This window comes from Macaca nemestrina, chromosome 13, assembly GCF_043159975.1.
Source record: "Macaca nemestrina isolate mMacNem1 chromosome 13, mMacNem.hap1, whole genome shotgun sequence".
In the NCBI taxonomy this organism is placed as follows: Eukaryota; Metazoa; Chordata; class Mammalia; order Primates; family Cercopithecidae; genus Macaca; species Macaca nemestrina.
In genome coordinates, this window is record NC_092137.1 from 45,455,096 (window position 1) to 45,470,228 (window position 15,133).

At 46.8% G+C, this 15,133-nt stretch overlaps 1 long non-coding RNA gene across 1 annotated transcript; it reads left to right on the plus strand.

The window, feature by feature from the left end:
• Nucleotides 1–11,431: 11,431 nt before the first annotated feature.
• Nucleotides 11,432–14,655, plus strand: LOC139357830 (uncharacterized). The gene is made up of 3 exons (XR_011611684.1): nt 11,432–11,571; nt 12,475–12,896; nt 13,400–14,655. It is a non-coding gene; the product is annotated as an uncharacterized lncRNA (long non-coding RNA).
• Nucleotides 14,656–15,133: the final 478 nt, after the last annotated feature.

The window sequence follows — 15,133 nt, forward strand, 5'->3', positions numbered from 1 at the left end:
AGAAAGACTCTGTCTCAAAAAACAAAAAAAAAAATTAAGACTTCAACATAAGTAACCACAATACAAGGCAAATTTGTTTTTTGTTTTTAGTATATGTCTCCATTTATTTCATTATGCCATTAATAATCTCCCTGCAATATTTTGTAGTTTTTAGTGTACTGATTTTTTACATCTTTTTCAGCTTTATTCCTAAGTATTTGATATTTTCCAATGATATTTTAAATTGCACTACTCATAATTGTAATGGCCAGTGATTCTTTGTAGATATATAAACATACAATTAATTTGTATTTGTTGATCTTGCATCCTGCAACCTTGTTAAATTTAGTGATTAGTTGTAGAATTTCTTTCTTTTAACTTTTAGGTTTAGGGATACATGTGCAGGTTTGTTACTGTGATACGTGTGTCACGGGATTTGTCGTACAGGTTATTTCATCACCCAGGTATTAAGCCCAGTCCCATTCGTTATTTTTCCTGATCCTCTCCCTCCTCCCACCCACAAGACAAATTCGATAATGCTCCAAGATAATTCTAAAGGACTAGGGAATGCATAGAAGAAAGAACCTACCTCCAAGTGACATACTGAGAAGGCTGTATAGGGGAGGGAGGGAGGGACACCTGGGTAAATTTAGAACAGGCAGGACTTCAGCAAGCCAAAATGAGAGGAAATCCTTTCACTAATGCGGTGACGTTAAAGACACAGAGGTGGAGAAGCCTGAGAGAGGCTTGAGGAGCACCTAGGATCCAATGTAGCTGCCATGTAAGTTGCAGAGGAGGCGATGAAACTGGAAAGGTTGACTGGAGACACATCAGGAGGTTTTGAAATGCCACTCAGGAGTTTGGAATAAACTATGCTGTAGGAGCTAATGGAGGACTGTGGACAGGAGAGTGACCAATGAGAGCTACACTCCAGGGTGATTAATCCAACTTCCAGGACAAGAGGGATGATGTGTTAAGAGGCACCTGCAGTTATTCAGGAGAGAAGGGAGAAGGGAGATGGCAGTGAGAAAAGCAGCAAGAGGGGGAGGCTGAGCTCAAGGTGCTCTTGAGGACAGAAGCAGCAGGACTGGGGAGCTGGCCAGATGAGCAGGCCAAGGGGAAGAGTGAAGCCCAGCGAGGATGCCAAGGGCGCAAGCTCGGACCATCAGGAACAAGATGGGATAACAAACAAAAACAGAGGCCGGGCGCGGTGGCTCAAGCCTGTAATCCCAGCACTTTGGGAGGCCGAGATGGGCGGATCACAAGGTCAGGAGATCGAGACCATCCTGGCTAACACAGTGAAACCCCATCTCTACTAAAAAATGCAAAAAAACTAGCCAGGCGGGTTGGCGGGCGCCTGTAGTCCCAGCTACTCAGGAGGCTGAGGTAGGAGAATGGCGTAAACCCGGGAGGCGGAGCTTGCAGTGAGCTGAGATCCGGCCACTGCACCCCAGCCTGGGCGACAGAGCAAGACTCCGTCTCAAAAAAAAAAAAAAAAAAAAAAAAAAACAACAAAAAACAGAGGCCACCAGACGAAGAGAAGTGGGTGGGAAACACATAGCATATCTCAGACACGCTTACTGCAAGGCCCGGTGAAGCCGTCAGGTGAACACTTGAAGGCAATGGGAAATGCAGGTCTTAAAACTAGAATGTGGATTAACACTTCCCAGCCTGGCCACAGGGCTATTGGGAAAAATCAAAGGAGATGGTAAAGCAGAAGGTACGTTGGGACTTACAAGTCACCATGTACATGTAAGGCATGACAATTTGTATTTTTATTACCGCTCCACAATACATTTTAAATATCTCAGAAGCTGGGGATGTACATTTGGTCTCTCTCTAATCTCTAATATTAGAGATTAGAAACCTGAAAGTATTCCCTGAGTGTTAAAACCAACCCACAAAAGAGCAGAATAGAGGTCTTCGTAAGAGACAGAATGGCTTCAGGGCCAGCAGATAGTGGCAAAGACGCTGAACCATCCCTGTGGACACGGGAAAGGGAGAAACATGGGGCATGACTGAGGCTCACCTGAGTACTGTCTAGGGGCACAGGGGCAGGAATATTTCCCTCGCTGGAACACCCACCCCTGTCATCACACAGGTCCTAACACCTAAGTGCAGAGACACACGTACAGACATATACTCTGTGCCTGGATTCTACTCCCAGAGATGCAGGCTGGCCTTCTGGTTTCCACAGCAGCCTGTGCCTGTGCGAGTTTGGTTAATGTGAGTTATGCCATTCATGGCAAGCAAGGCTGAGCACTAGACGTTACACCAATGATTTGCCAAGTGAATGCCACTTGGTGAGTCCTTAAGGCATTTTAAGGAGACAAATGATCCTGAGCTTTCAAAACAATATTTTTAAAATACTTAACTCCCATTTAGAGACATAAAGGAGAAACTTATTTTTCAACAGTAATGAACATTCAACATATTTTCATTTAAAAAATTCTGATTAATATAAAACAGAATTCCAGACACTGAATGTGCCATTAGCCCCTCAGTGCATTTGGAACTGTCTTTCATTTTCCAGTTTTGGCATCACTGATAAATGGATAGCATTAGTCTCCTGCACTCACTGAAGTCTGAGGTAACATCCATGGATAACGTTACAAGGTCGTATTGAAAATATGATTTATGGTCTTTTTTCCTGGCTTTCCATTTTTCTGTAATTCTTTTGGAATCAGGTGGATGGACGATTGGTTTCCTGAAGCTGGCCTCCCAGAGAGGGAGCTGGCCTTCTGCTGAGTTCCATGACTCCTCTGCAGTTTTCTGAACCGGGCGTCTTCTTGGGAGGTATATTAAAACATTTAAATTTTAGATTATAAAATAAATCGCTCATTTCCTGAGAACAGCATTACTCCATGCATAATCCACTTTCAGAATTTCAGCTGGCTCTGCCTGCTAGCTCTGGGCAACAGTCAACTCGCTAGTCTCAGACCAGGTGAGGACACCCACAATTCACACCATGCAACTCACAAATGTGAGTTACCTAAGCACTTAACAGACACAGGTCAGAATGGTAGAGACTGTTTCCCATGACTGTGGAGTGCACTGTCTGTGAGGTCACAGTAGACTTTATTTGTTGTCCTCCTGGCACAGGAAGCCTGTACTTCTCAAGCCCCCTGGAGCAGGGCAGAGCCATGTGCTGGGCGAGGAAGTGACTCCAAGGCTGAGGCAGTGATGAGCCCATGCAGGGCTTTTTCTCTCCCTTCCTGTGCCTCATTGATTAAGAAGGTCATGTATTTTAGAAATGCAGCCCTCATGGCTCCCTGAGTTGTTATATGGAGCACATTTGCTTTGCAGAGTTGCCAGAACTGGTATAAGAAGTAAACCTGTGTAGAACTTGGATATTTGAAGATTGTATATGGAAATGTGACCCATGCCAGATTTTTCACTTATTTGGTGACATTTCTGCTCTTATAATTGATTGGTGACTAGATTAATTCTCTATTGCTGCTGTAACAAATTACCACACACTTGGTGACTTCAAACAATACAAATTTATTATTTTACAGTTGTGGAGGTCAGAAGCCCAAAATCAATCTCAATGGACTAAAGTCAAGGTGTTGGCAGGGCTGGTTCCCTCTGCAGGCCCTACAAGGAGAATCCATTTCCTTGCCTTTTCTAACTTCTAGAGGTTGCCCACATTCCTTGGCTTGTGGCTCCTCCTCCATTTTCGAAGTCATTAGTGTAGCATCATCAAATCTCTCTGGCTTCTGTTTCTGTCATCACATCTCCCTCTGTAACTCAGACTCTCTTGCCTCCCACTTCTAAGGACCATTGTGATTATACTGGGCCCAGCCAGATAACCCAGGAAATCTCACCCGAAAATTCTTAACTGCATCACATCTGCAAAATCCTATTTGCCATGTAGAGAACATATTTACAAGTTCAGGGGATTCCACTGTGGATATCTTTGAGGGGCTACTATTCAGCCTTCCACAGTGACCCATGCATTTGCTTATCCAACTGATCTTTAATCCCATTCTGGTGAGATTTAACCAGTAGCCAGATGGCCTTTCCCAAGTAATATTCCTCCATATTGCCTACAGCCATATATAGCTTTTCTTCTGAAACACATACATTTCCATATATGAGAACTGATTATGGGGAAATAATCCAAATGAAGATAAGCTTTATGCACAAAGATGGTTATGAAGGATTATGGATTTTGTTATAAGAAAAAAACTGGAAACATCTAAAGTGCAATGATATAAGGAAATGTGCAAAGAAATTCTAGAATACCCCATGTGCAAATATCATGCAACCATTATGTTTATAACAAATATTTATCTCTGAAATGTTCTTTATAATAATTTTTAAAGAAATTTACACATATATATGATCTCAACTCTGAGAAAAACATATGTAGAGGAGAAAATTCTGCACATGTATACACCAAAATGTCAACAGTGAGGTTTTTTTTTTCTTTCTGTAGGGTATATATAACTTTAGTTTTCTTTTTCATACTTCCATTTTTTTAAATATCCACAAAAAACAAGGATGGCTTTTGTAATCAGAAATCTCTATTGATGATAATAGTGGGTCACCAGGTTAGATAGGAGTGAGCTGGAAGTGCTGGAGAATTCTGTTTATTAGGAAAGGTGCTCTATCCTCCATTTGTAAGCACCTAAGGACTGGATGCTGGATGATTCCCCTTCTATGTGTGCTGGGACCCTAGGGCATCCCTTCTTTCAGGGCGTTTGCCCTGAGGGAATATCTAGGATTTCTCCAGAAGGTGCAGGAACCCACCACGCTTTGGGCCATACTGGACAATGAGGTACAAGGTTGGAAATATCACATGGATGGTTACCCTCAGGCTTCTGTTCAGTCAACAAGAAGATAATCGAAGGAAGGTCTTCAGTGTGAATATGAAAAAGTGTACCATCCTCCAGGGTGGCCAGAGCCAAGGTAAAAAAAGAAAAGAAAATATTAGGCCATAGCTCTTCACTGCAGAGAAGCAGTGCTGGTCTCAGACCACATCATCCCCAAGATGAAAATGAGTGGCAGCCGGTGTGATAGGAGTGGCAAAATGGGGACATTCAAAGACTGCCAGGGGAAGTGCAAACTAGTAAAAACAAAACATGCCTGTGGAGGGTAGTAGGGTCTGAATCAAATCACAAACATGTCAGTTCCTGTGGCCCTGTATTTCCACTTGAAGAAATGTATCCTAAAATAAGAAAGTTAAAAATCTAAATTCCTAGCTTTATGAGATCCACACAGTAGATTATGCAACCATTAAAAATCATGCTCAAGTAGAATTTTTAATAAATAGAGATGTTTATAATATATTGCTAAGTTTAAAAAGCAGAATATAAAATAACAAATACAGCATAATCAACTTTCATAGCAAATAAATATGTAAATAGATGTTCCTAGCAAAAAGCCTGCTTATACTAAAATCATCAAATGTGACAGAATAACAGGTAATTTGCAGGGTTTTAGGGGAGGTTGGTATGGAGAGGTATAGATTTTCTGCATGAAGTGTGTATACCCTTAACGTAGGGCTTTTGCTTCCAAAATAATCAGCCTACAGTTCCTTCTACTGTTGGAACTCCTGTTCTGCTCCCTGGCAGAGACACCTTCATGTCCATTGTCCTCCCGGGTCACATCTGAGTGGCTATTGGAGAATGTGGACTTTGAAGAATTACCAGGCTTTTGCAGGCCCTGTCCTGCTGTTGTAGGACTGGGTGCCCCGGAATGGTTTTAAGGATTGAACACGTTTTTTAAGGCCAAGATTATGGTTCATTTGATAACATCATTTCTTCAAATACATTTGAAATACTTTTGTTTCTGGTCATTCCATATGTAAAAAGCTACCACTAAACCGCTTGCCTATTCACAATTTTTAAACCTATAAACTGTTCTTTCACATACCGCCTGCTGGGCTCTGCCAGTGCTTGTAGTTTTATGGTAACTATGTTGAGGCCAGCTGAAAGCGTAGGTGTGGGTGGAAAGGCAGCCCCCCTTAAGCCCACCTAGACCACAGGCTCCCTATAGCTGTATGACAGAACACTAATTTTATCCTCTGCTAAGTCTATGACTTCTCAAATACCACTTACTCTCTGCTTCAGTTTCAGGTACAGAAACAATTGGCTTTTTCAACCCAGCAAGGTTGCAAACTACCGAACTCTCAGTCAGTTTAGACTCCAGGCTGCAGGCAAGAGAGCAGCACAAAGTCCTTTTCCTGTCCATCTGCTCTTGCAAACTAGCTCACGCTACCCTAACTTCACTGCATTCTTATAAGACTTCGTAAAAGCAACAAGCTGCAACCCAACACACACCAAGAATCTGAGTCCCTGTCATCATTTCCCTATTGCCACAAGCCTCAGGCAGCGTGTGATCTGTCTTCAGTGTCGGGCACAGTTTGATCAAATGTTTTGCCACACACAACAAGGGTCACTAAACAATATCTGAGTCCTTACTCACTGTCGCCTCAAAATCTTTTTGGAACAAGAGGGAGTATGTAGCAAAATATGCATATCCCAATGCATGATGGCCACTCCGAGGGTGAAAACCTTCATTTGACTGTGTGCATTCTGTAAACTTCATTTTTAAATTGCCAACCTCAGTTTCATATTACTCACACTTAATAATTTCCTGCCCAATGTCCTTGGAGGGAGACTTTCTCCATATTTAAATGCCTTTCTCAATAATTAGCAAAAAGTGGACATGGGTTTACCTTGATTCATCATGTCATGTGTTAAGGTGTCTGCACATAGCAGGTAGGTCCAGCAATTCCCCATTAGATTCCAGTGAGATGTCTAAGGCTGATTTGATGACAGATATGGAAGCTCAACACTCAGGATAAAGTAATGTCCCCCAATCCCCAATACAGTTTGGATATTTTTTCCCTCCGAGCCTCATGTTGACATGTGATCCCCAATGTTGGAGGGGGTGGCTGGTGGGAGATGCTGGATCATGGCGGCAGATCTCTCATGAATAGTTTGGCGCAATCCTCTTGGTAATGAGTGAGTTCTCACTCTATTAGTTCACGAAAGAGCTAGTTGTTTAAAGGAGCCTGGCAGCTCTCTTGCTGTCTCTCTCTTGCCATGTGACATGTCTGCTCCCCGGTACCTTACGCCATGACTAAAAGCTTCCTGAGGCCTCACCAGAAGCTGAGCAGATGCTGGTGCCATCCTTGCACAGCTTGCAGAACTGTAAGCCAAAAAAAAAAAAAAAAAAGCCTCTGTTCTTCATAAATTACTCAGTCTCAGGTATTCCCTTAGAGCAACACAAAACAGACTAATACATCCCCATATCCCCAGTGCCTGACCAGAATGATGGTGTTTTTCCCCATGGTTCTAGACAGGACATGGCGAGTTGGACCCACCAACCCTGGTATGTGTGACAATAGCTCTCTTTAGGTGTCTGACCTGAGTCTACCAGCCCTTCTTCAATCAGTCATTTTCTTATTGATATAGCTGCAGGGAAGATTCTGCTTTTTCCAAGACAAACGATGGTACTAGTGACAACAGCTTTGCAAGTTTGGAGGAGTCAACCTGATTTACTACTGTCATCTCCCTGGTCAGGACAATTCTTCGTAAAAGACCAACGTGGGGGGTGAGGTGGGTGAGGAGGAGGGAAAATGAGAAGGCTGCCTTTGGAGTGTGACCTGTGTGTGCAGGTACATCACCAAAGCTCGCTGCTCACAAGTCTCTCTTATCCCCTGCAGACTCCATAGTCCCCCATCAAGGTTCCTGTTCCAACACTGGAAACTTTAACGAGGTTACCCTTTTAAGTGTCTCTGCCCAAATGGGACAGCTGGTTATGATGCAGGCAAACCCCAACACTGGGGCTTAGCCCAAGAGGGTTCTCGGCTTCACTCAGGAAATAATTCAAGCATGAGCCAACAGTGAACGGAAGCCAGTTGATCTGAGCAACAGCATACAGCGAAATGGCTGCTCCATAGACAGGGAAGGGCTGTCCCACAGGCAGAGTAGCACTGGTGGATTGCTGGCTAGGTATATTTACCCCTACTCCTAATTATATGCTAAATAAGGGGTGGGTAATTCATGAACTTTCTGGAAAAGGGGCGAGCAGTTCCTAGAAGCATATAAAGTCATTTCTGGGCATTGCCATGGCATTTATAAACTGTCACTGTGCTGGTGGGAGTATTTTGTAGCATGCAAAAGTATTATAATTCCTAGTCCTTGCTGGTTGTGGACGGTTTCCTTGCTACATCAGCAGGGTCAGGAAAACAAGCCCTGCTGATCTCCTGGCTCAGTTAGGTTAGGGTTGGGGTCTAGGGGAGTGCCGTAGTGAAGACCCCAGCCACTGACCCATCCCCAGAGCCTCCTCCTCCAGGATCATTCCCTACTCATTCCTTTGCCCATTTCCTGTGTTTGTTTGGTCTCTATTTCAGCTCCTCTTCCTGGCTACAACATCCAGGTAATGGCTCTCCCCACTCAGCTCAATCCCTGGGGCTTCTGCTATTCACCATCCTTGAAGGGAGTGAACCCACCCACCACCAAATGCCTCAGAAGAGCTGCATCAACAGCTGCTTCCCAAGAGGCAGGGAGTGAGTGCTCAGAGAAAACTCTGCGTAGGGGTGAGGACGACGCCAAAGGTTAGCTCTGCTCCCACTGTGCTCATGACTATCTGGGCAGTCATGGTGCTTGGCCAGCTTCTCTTGGCATCAACCCCCTTTCTTCAGGTCCTGGTCCAAAACCCAGCCTTGAGGATGCTGCCTGTCTCAGATCCTGAGCTCCACAGGAGAAATGGGGCCATGCCCAGCACTGGGGCAGATGTAAAGAGCAGTTTAAAGACTATGGAAAAAAGGAGGACATAAAGGACACGGGAAAGGGAGAAAGACGAGGAGGAGGAGGAAGAACAACAGTGCCTCCTTTATTCCAGCCTCCATGCCTTTGCTCATACTGAAACCTAAAGCGTCGCCATGTATGATCTCCTCCCCACAACCATTCCCATCCTCATTGCTCTCCCCTGCTGCTGGCCTCACATCTCACAGAGCCTTGCCTCGCCTGTGCCCTCCCAACCCAGCCTGGGCTTACAGCCTGCAGCACTGTAGCTGTTCACTGCATGTGCTTCAGGCTTGGGTCCACACTGCAAGCTGCTCCTCTCGCTTCCCTGCGGTGACTCACGGGCCCTTGCTGCAGCCTTGATTGATTGGGTGACAGGGTAGCCAGGGTCTGAGGCACCCTAGTGGCTCTTGCAGAAGAAAAAGGAGTCCAGGGCACATTCCAAGCCCTGTCAACGCTGGCTTAGCCCCTTAGTGGTGTAAAATCTCACGCCTGGAGTCCTGTAAGCTTCTGGTGCCAGCTGCAATTTTATTGGTGGTCTGTGACTTCAAAGGCCTCTCCTCCTGCGTGGCTGAGCCAGGCAGACTGCAGAGCAGAAGGCCTGTGCCCAGGGCACCAGGGAATTCCCCCAGGACCTGGACCCAGCCTCCTCTCCAACCTACACTGCCTCTTTCTTTTATAGTCACAAAAATCACTTTCCCAGCTCCCTCAGTAGCCAGAGCAGATGGAACTGCAGAAGAGGAACTGGCTTCGCTGGATCAGTTTCTTAGGATACTGCTTTTCTGGATCCGTTTGTCCCAGATGTGAGGTGAGACACTTCCAACCAAACATCTCTTCAATGTCTCAACTGGATAAGATACTTTTTTTCTCTCTCTCTCTAGAAAGTCCCAGCAGTGGAAAGACAGGAGGCTGGGGTGTGGTCTGGGTCATCCTAAGCACCCACTTGGCATCGGTCTGCCTCATCTATCAAGGAGGGTGACACTGAGGCCTGGCCACTGCCTCACAGCTCTTTGGAGGTTAGAAGAGGTCAAGTCTGGGAAAGCAGGCAATGAAGCTTTCAGAGAGAAGGCACTGCTCAGTCCACACTGCTGGTGCCCCTCGCTGGCCGTCTCCACACTCAATGAAGTGTTTAAGACACAGTGTCTGAATCTCAACCCTGACATTTCCCAGCTGCATAACTTTGGGAGAATTACCAACTCCTCTGGGCCTCCATGCACTCGTGGGGATTAGCTCATATTGGTGAAACACTTGAACAGTCCCTGACACCTGGTAGGTGCTATAGAAATGTTTGCTATTGGTTTTTTTGTTTGGTTTGGTTTTGAGACAGAGTCTTACTCTGTCACCCAGGCTGGAGTGCAGTGGCATGATCTCAGCTCACTGTAACCTCCACCTCCCGGGTTCAAGTGATTCTCATGCTTCACCTCCCGAGTAGCTTAGATTACAGGCGTATAACGCCCAGCTAATATTTTTTGTATTTTTAGTAGAAACGGGGTTTTACCTTGTCGGCCAGGCTGGTCTCAAACTCCTGATCAGGTGATCTGTCAGCCTCAGCCTCCCCAAGTGTTGGGATTACAGGTGTGAGCCACTGCACCCAGCCAGAAATATTTGCTGTTGTTATTATTGTCATACATATGCCTCATCTTACTCATTTATTCCACATGAATAGGATTTGTGTGCCAATGAGATGGCAAGCTTCCTGTATCCTTTCCTCCCCAGCACACACAGACACCCAGCCCAGCCTGGTGTGCTCAGGCGAGAGCAGCTCAGACCCTGCTCGGCCTTTCGCTTGTGAAGTAAGCGTGCGCAAATGATTAAACCCCTGCAATCCGGCATGCTCGTTTATAAGGGGGAGCTAAGAATAACCTGCTTCACAGAGTGGCATAGAATTTACTTGAAATTTAGATAAAACTACTAGTAAATATCAGCAAAGCTCAGCGCCTGGCCTACTACAGGCACTTAATGAACGTATTAATGAATATTTGTAGTAAGCATTGAATGAATGTTTGTTCTCCCCGGTGCTGGGCAAACAACAGCTCAGTAAACACTTGGTGGCTTCAGGTCAGTTCTGAAGAGCATGTGTTAAAGGGGGTGGTGGCATCAAGTGACCAGCCCCACCCTCCACCACTGGCCACACCTTCCATAGTGACTACACTGAGAAAACATTTAGATGGACCGATGGGTGTGAATCCCTTGAGAACAAGGACTGCACCTTCTCTCTTGCACTTGCCAGCATCTGGCACAGCTGGGTATTAACCGTGCAAGACACAACCTCAGCAGTGGCAGCCCTGGATGTCTGAAATCCTGTCCAGAAGAAAATTGAGAGAAAGCCAAAGAAGGAAAAGCTGCCCTCAAACATGCCCAGGATCTTGCTGGAGATGGAAACTAACAAGGATGGAAACATGACAGCAGAAAAATACAGACCAGTTTGAAGTCTGCCCACCTGGGAGTCAAGCCACATTGAAAATCAATAAGGCATCAAGGCCGGGAGCTTGGAGAGCCGACTGGATACCTGCGTGGGCCTCCTTTAAAGAGGGGAAAGCTTTGAAGTTGCAGACGACCAATAAAAATACAGCTGGCATTTACAGCTTCAACTCCTCCTGCTTTTGCTTTTCACCGTGTTGCTAAAGCTGCCTACAAAGCTGCTCCAGGCTGGAATCTTGGCTCAGGTCGACAGAGCCCATTCCCGTTCCACGGACAAGAACAGGGGCTCTTGGTGTCTACAGGCCAGGGATTGGTGATCAACTGTGGGCACACTGGCAATTTCTCAGGGCAACCCCATCTTAGGTTCCGAACATCAGAGGCAATGGCTAAGCTCCCCCAAAGCACTTTGGTAAGTTCAGTTAGAAGCAGGCTAAGTGGTGGCCAAGTTCAGTTAGAAGCAGACTAAGCGGTGGCCAAGATGAGCCTCAGAGAAGCTCATGCTCTTCTGGGATACCTTCGCTCTATTTAATGTGTTTTCTGGTCTCCTGCCCATTCGGTGTTCCCTTTTCAATGCCTGTAACACCAGGAGGAGGAAGGGCCTTCTGGAATGAGCTCTTCCCCTCAAAGATGGAGCAATGCAGGCACAACAGGTTAGTCTAAAAGGGAAACAATGGTTCCAGTGAGAGGGAGCTGGACCCTGATTCCCAGCCCAGTACCTAGGATTTAAGATGCTGAAGCTGGAGGCTCTTCTTTCTTCTCTCACTTCTCTATTTACCACTCTCAGGAAACTCCAGGACCTTCCTTTTTTCTCAGTAAGCACAGAAAGGGTTCTCAGAACTAGGGGCTCCTGGCCCAGTCAGGGAGACAATACTTAAAGCCTAAAACATCCAGGCAAAAAGCTACAAAGCAGTCTCAGAATGAATGGAAGGTGTTATGCCATGCAACATATATGGGCAATGTCAGGCTTAATGACCAAGCTGAGCTAATGTCAATAAACAGAGAACTATTAGGAAATTCATTAATCAAGGTCTTGTTTATACTCCTATTTGTCAACCAAATTATTTGTTTGACTTGTGGCCTCCTTGGTTTATTATGGCCATTTCTGTCATCAGTAGAGCTGGGCTGCTGGAATTTCACACATAGGTAGTCCTGCCTCTGTCTTCAGCATGCTCCTGGTCAGCCTTCTCCCAGAATCACACCTCTCAGCAGGGGCCAAGGTCTGTCTTCAGTTAACAAACAACCGTTCTTTATAATCTAGTGATTTCTCGGGCCTTAATTAATTGATTTGCTAATCACTATTTCCTGTTTCTAGAAATGAGCCCAGAAAGTTGACCTTTGAAGCACTCCCCTGCTCTTGGGGGCATGTCATCAGGAAGAAACTCCAGGCTGAAAACACAACTGCAAGGCCAACAGGCCGGGGAGCAGCTTTCTCAGGACATCTGAGGTCCTGCCCCACCAGGCTCTGGTCTTCACACACCATCTCTCACTGTGTTCCAGCCCCAACTGCCCTTTGCCTTCCTCCTCCCTGAGCCCATGCTTGCCCCTCCCTCAGCATCTCCCTAGCCCCAGCCTGAAGGCCAACCTCCTCCAGAAAGCCTCTCCGTCACCACAAGGCCAGAAAGAGCCTGTCCTGCCTCTAGCTTCTAAGCTTCTTAGTCCCAACGACTGTCCCTGCTCCATTGACACCTTCCATACACAGCTTTGTGAGCTGTGCGTATCTGTGGTTACCAGAGGGTAAGTTCGAGGGCCAGCTGATGCCTACTGTCTCTACTGTCTCACAGCTCTGCACCGGGTTTCCTTGGCCCCACTCCCCCACAGACACACGTACATGTACACACTCACACAACACTGGACCAATAGAACTTTATCAGTAAAATGTAACTATTTTGTTACACCAGAAGCTATCCCTGTCTAAGGCCCTACCCCCAAAGCAAGTAGAGAATGACAATTACCTTGATAAGGAACAAGGGCCTTCCCACTTCCATCCCCTAAATGACACTAATTTCCGGGGTTTCCACCTTCTCTGAGCCAGTGCTTCCATTTGGGAAACAAATATGAAATGATTTCTCCATTCAAAGTGACAGATCACAGGTTTCTAGGTAGCAGGCAGGGGAACCTGCCTCACAAAAGGTAGACATCCTTTCTGACTTTGAAGGGAAAAGGGCGAAGGGCTTTGTGGGGAGTGGGAGCAAGGATTGGATTTCTCCAGAATCACTCGGAGTAATATCTATCCTCAGCAGCCGCCCTGTGGATTCTGACACATCTCAAAAAAGCAGGGGTCTGGAAAAAGCAGTCAGCATCTCTTACCTTCTGCAAAAGCTACCGTGCGGACTGTTCCTTTGTAGTTTGGGCGTAAAGAAAAAAATCAAACCATCTTGGAAAAATCAGAAAGCAGATGCGCCCATAATTGAACTTGGCAAGAGCAATAGAAACCTCGTTATGGGTGTTACAGGCACTCACACCTCAATTAACCGAGGGGGCTTGGGGCCGTCGGTTTCTCTGCACAGATGTCAGGGTGAGAGACCCTCATGGGCAGAAGACTTAGATACCCTGAGACCCCCTTCGGAAACCAAGGGCCCGGGATCCCCACCCAGCCCTGGCCTAGGATCCTTCTCAGAGCTTCGGAGCCTCATGTCCAGGGTAGTCTGTGGTGCACCCTGGGCTGCCTAGGCCGCCAAGCCCACCCTGGAGTGGCAGGAGCCCAGCCTGTGGCCAGCTCTGCACCCACAGCCACGACCTGCTGCCGAATTTTACTATCTGCCATTTACCATTCTGACGGGGAAAACAAATTTAAAACACCTGGAAATTTATGTCTCTGATGGGTCAGGTTGCACTGTTCCATTATATTAAATAATCCAGGCTGTGTGCTTCAAAGGCCGCCGGCCTCAGGAGGCCGCCAGGGCGTGGGGCCTTTGTTAGCGGTGGGAATGTGGGCAGCCCGTGGCCCACCTGAGCCTGGGAGCACCCCAGGGTGCTTGGGCCTGAAGGCTGGGGGTTGGGGAGAGGGCAGCCTTCAGAATCAGCCCCAGGCACTGGCATGTGCTTGTGAGTTCTTTCGGAGGCCTGCTTTCCTTTTCCCTGGACTGGGGATGACTCTCATCTGCACTGGCCTGGGTTTAGAAGGTGTTTCCTTTCTCACCCGGTCACTCACAGGCTCAGCGACGTGGGGCCCCAGTTTCCTCCTCTGCGTAACAGGACCTTAGTGGCAGGCAGCTCTGTTCGCATGGCTGACGCCCCTCCCCAGCCCCATTCTGTCCCCTAGACTTACCGGGGGGTTCAATTGATTACCTTCAAACTCTCAGAAGCTCTGAAGGTCAAGATGGGCAAGGAAGGGGTGAGAAGATTGGAGTTTGGAGGAATGATCAAACTGCTGAGACTTGGGTGGCTAGTGGGGTCAGTAGCAGAAGCTAGGAGAATTCACAGGAGGCGCTGGCCAAGCAAAGCTCTCAAGGCCAGGCTGGCCAAGAGCAGCACTGATTTGGGGGAAGAAGGAGTTCAGCACCCTGAGACCATCTGGCGAGTGACCCTCACCCAGCACTGACACTGCAGGGGAGGTGGCAGGGCCAAAGGGCAGGGGTGAGGACTTGTGTCCCAGAAGCTGGGCAGGAAGGATAGGTGAGTTGTGCCTGGAGTCTGAAACCAACAGATTGGTTTAAGAACTCACATGACGTCTTGGAAACTTCTAGAAAATGCTAGAGGATGGGATGGGAGTGGGCTCTGAGATGTTCTCACCCTATGGTGAGGCCTGTGAAGCTTCTCAACGTTGGTGCTACATCTATAAGATGGAGATGAAGCTTCCTGCTCCCTCTGCCTCACAGCACTGCTGTAAGGGCCAGCGGACAAGTCTTCCGGAAGTACCTTGTAAACCTAAGATTCTGTAAATGAAGACTTATTTTTGCAGTTGGGAAAAGGAAGCCTGGAGGAGGCTGGAAACATGGCAAAGCCACAGCAGAAAGAGAAGAAAGAGTGGG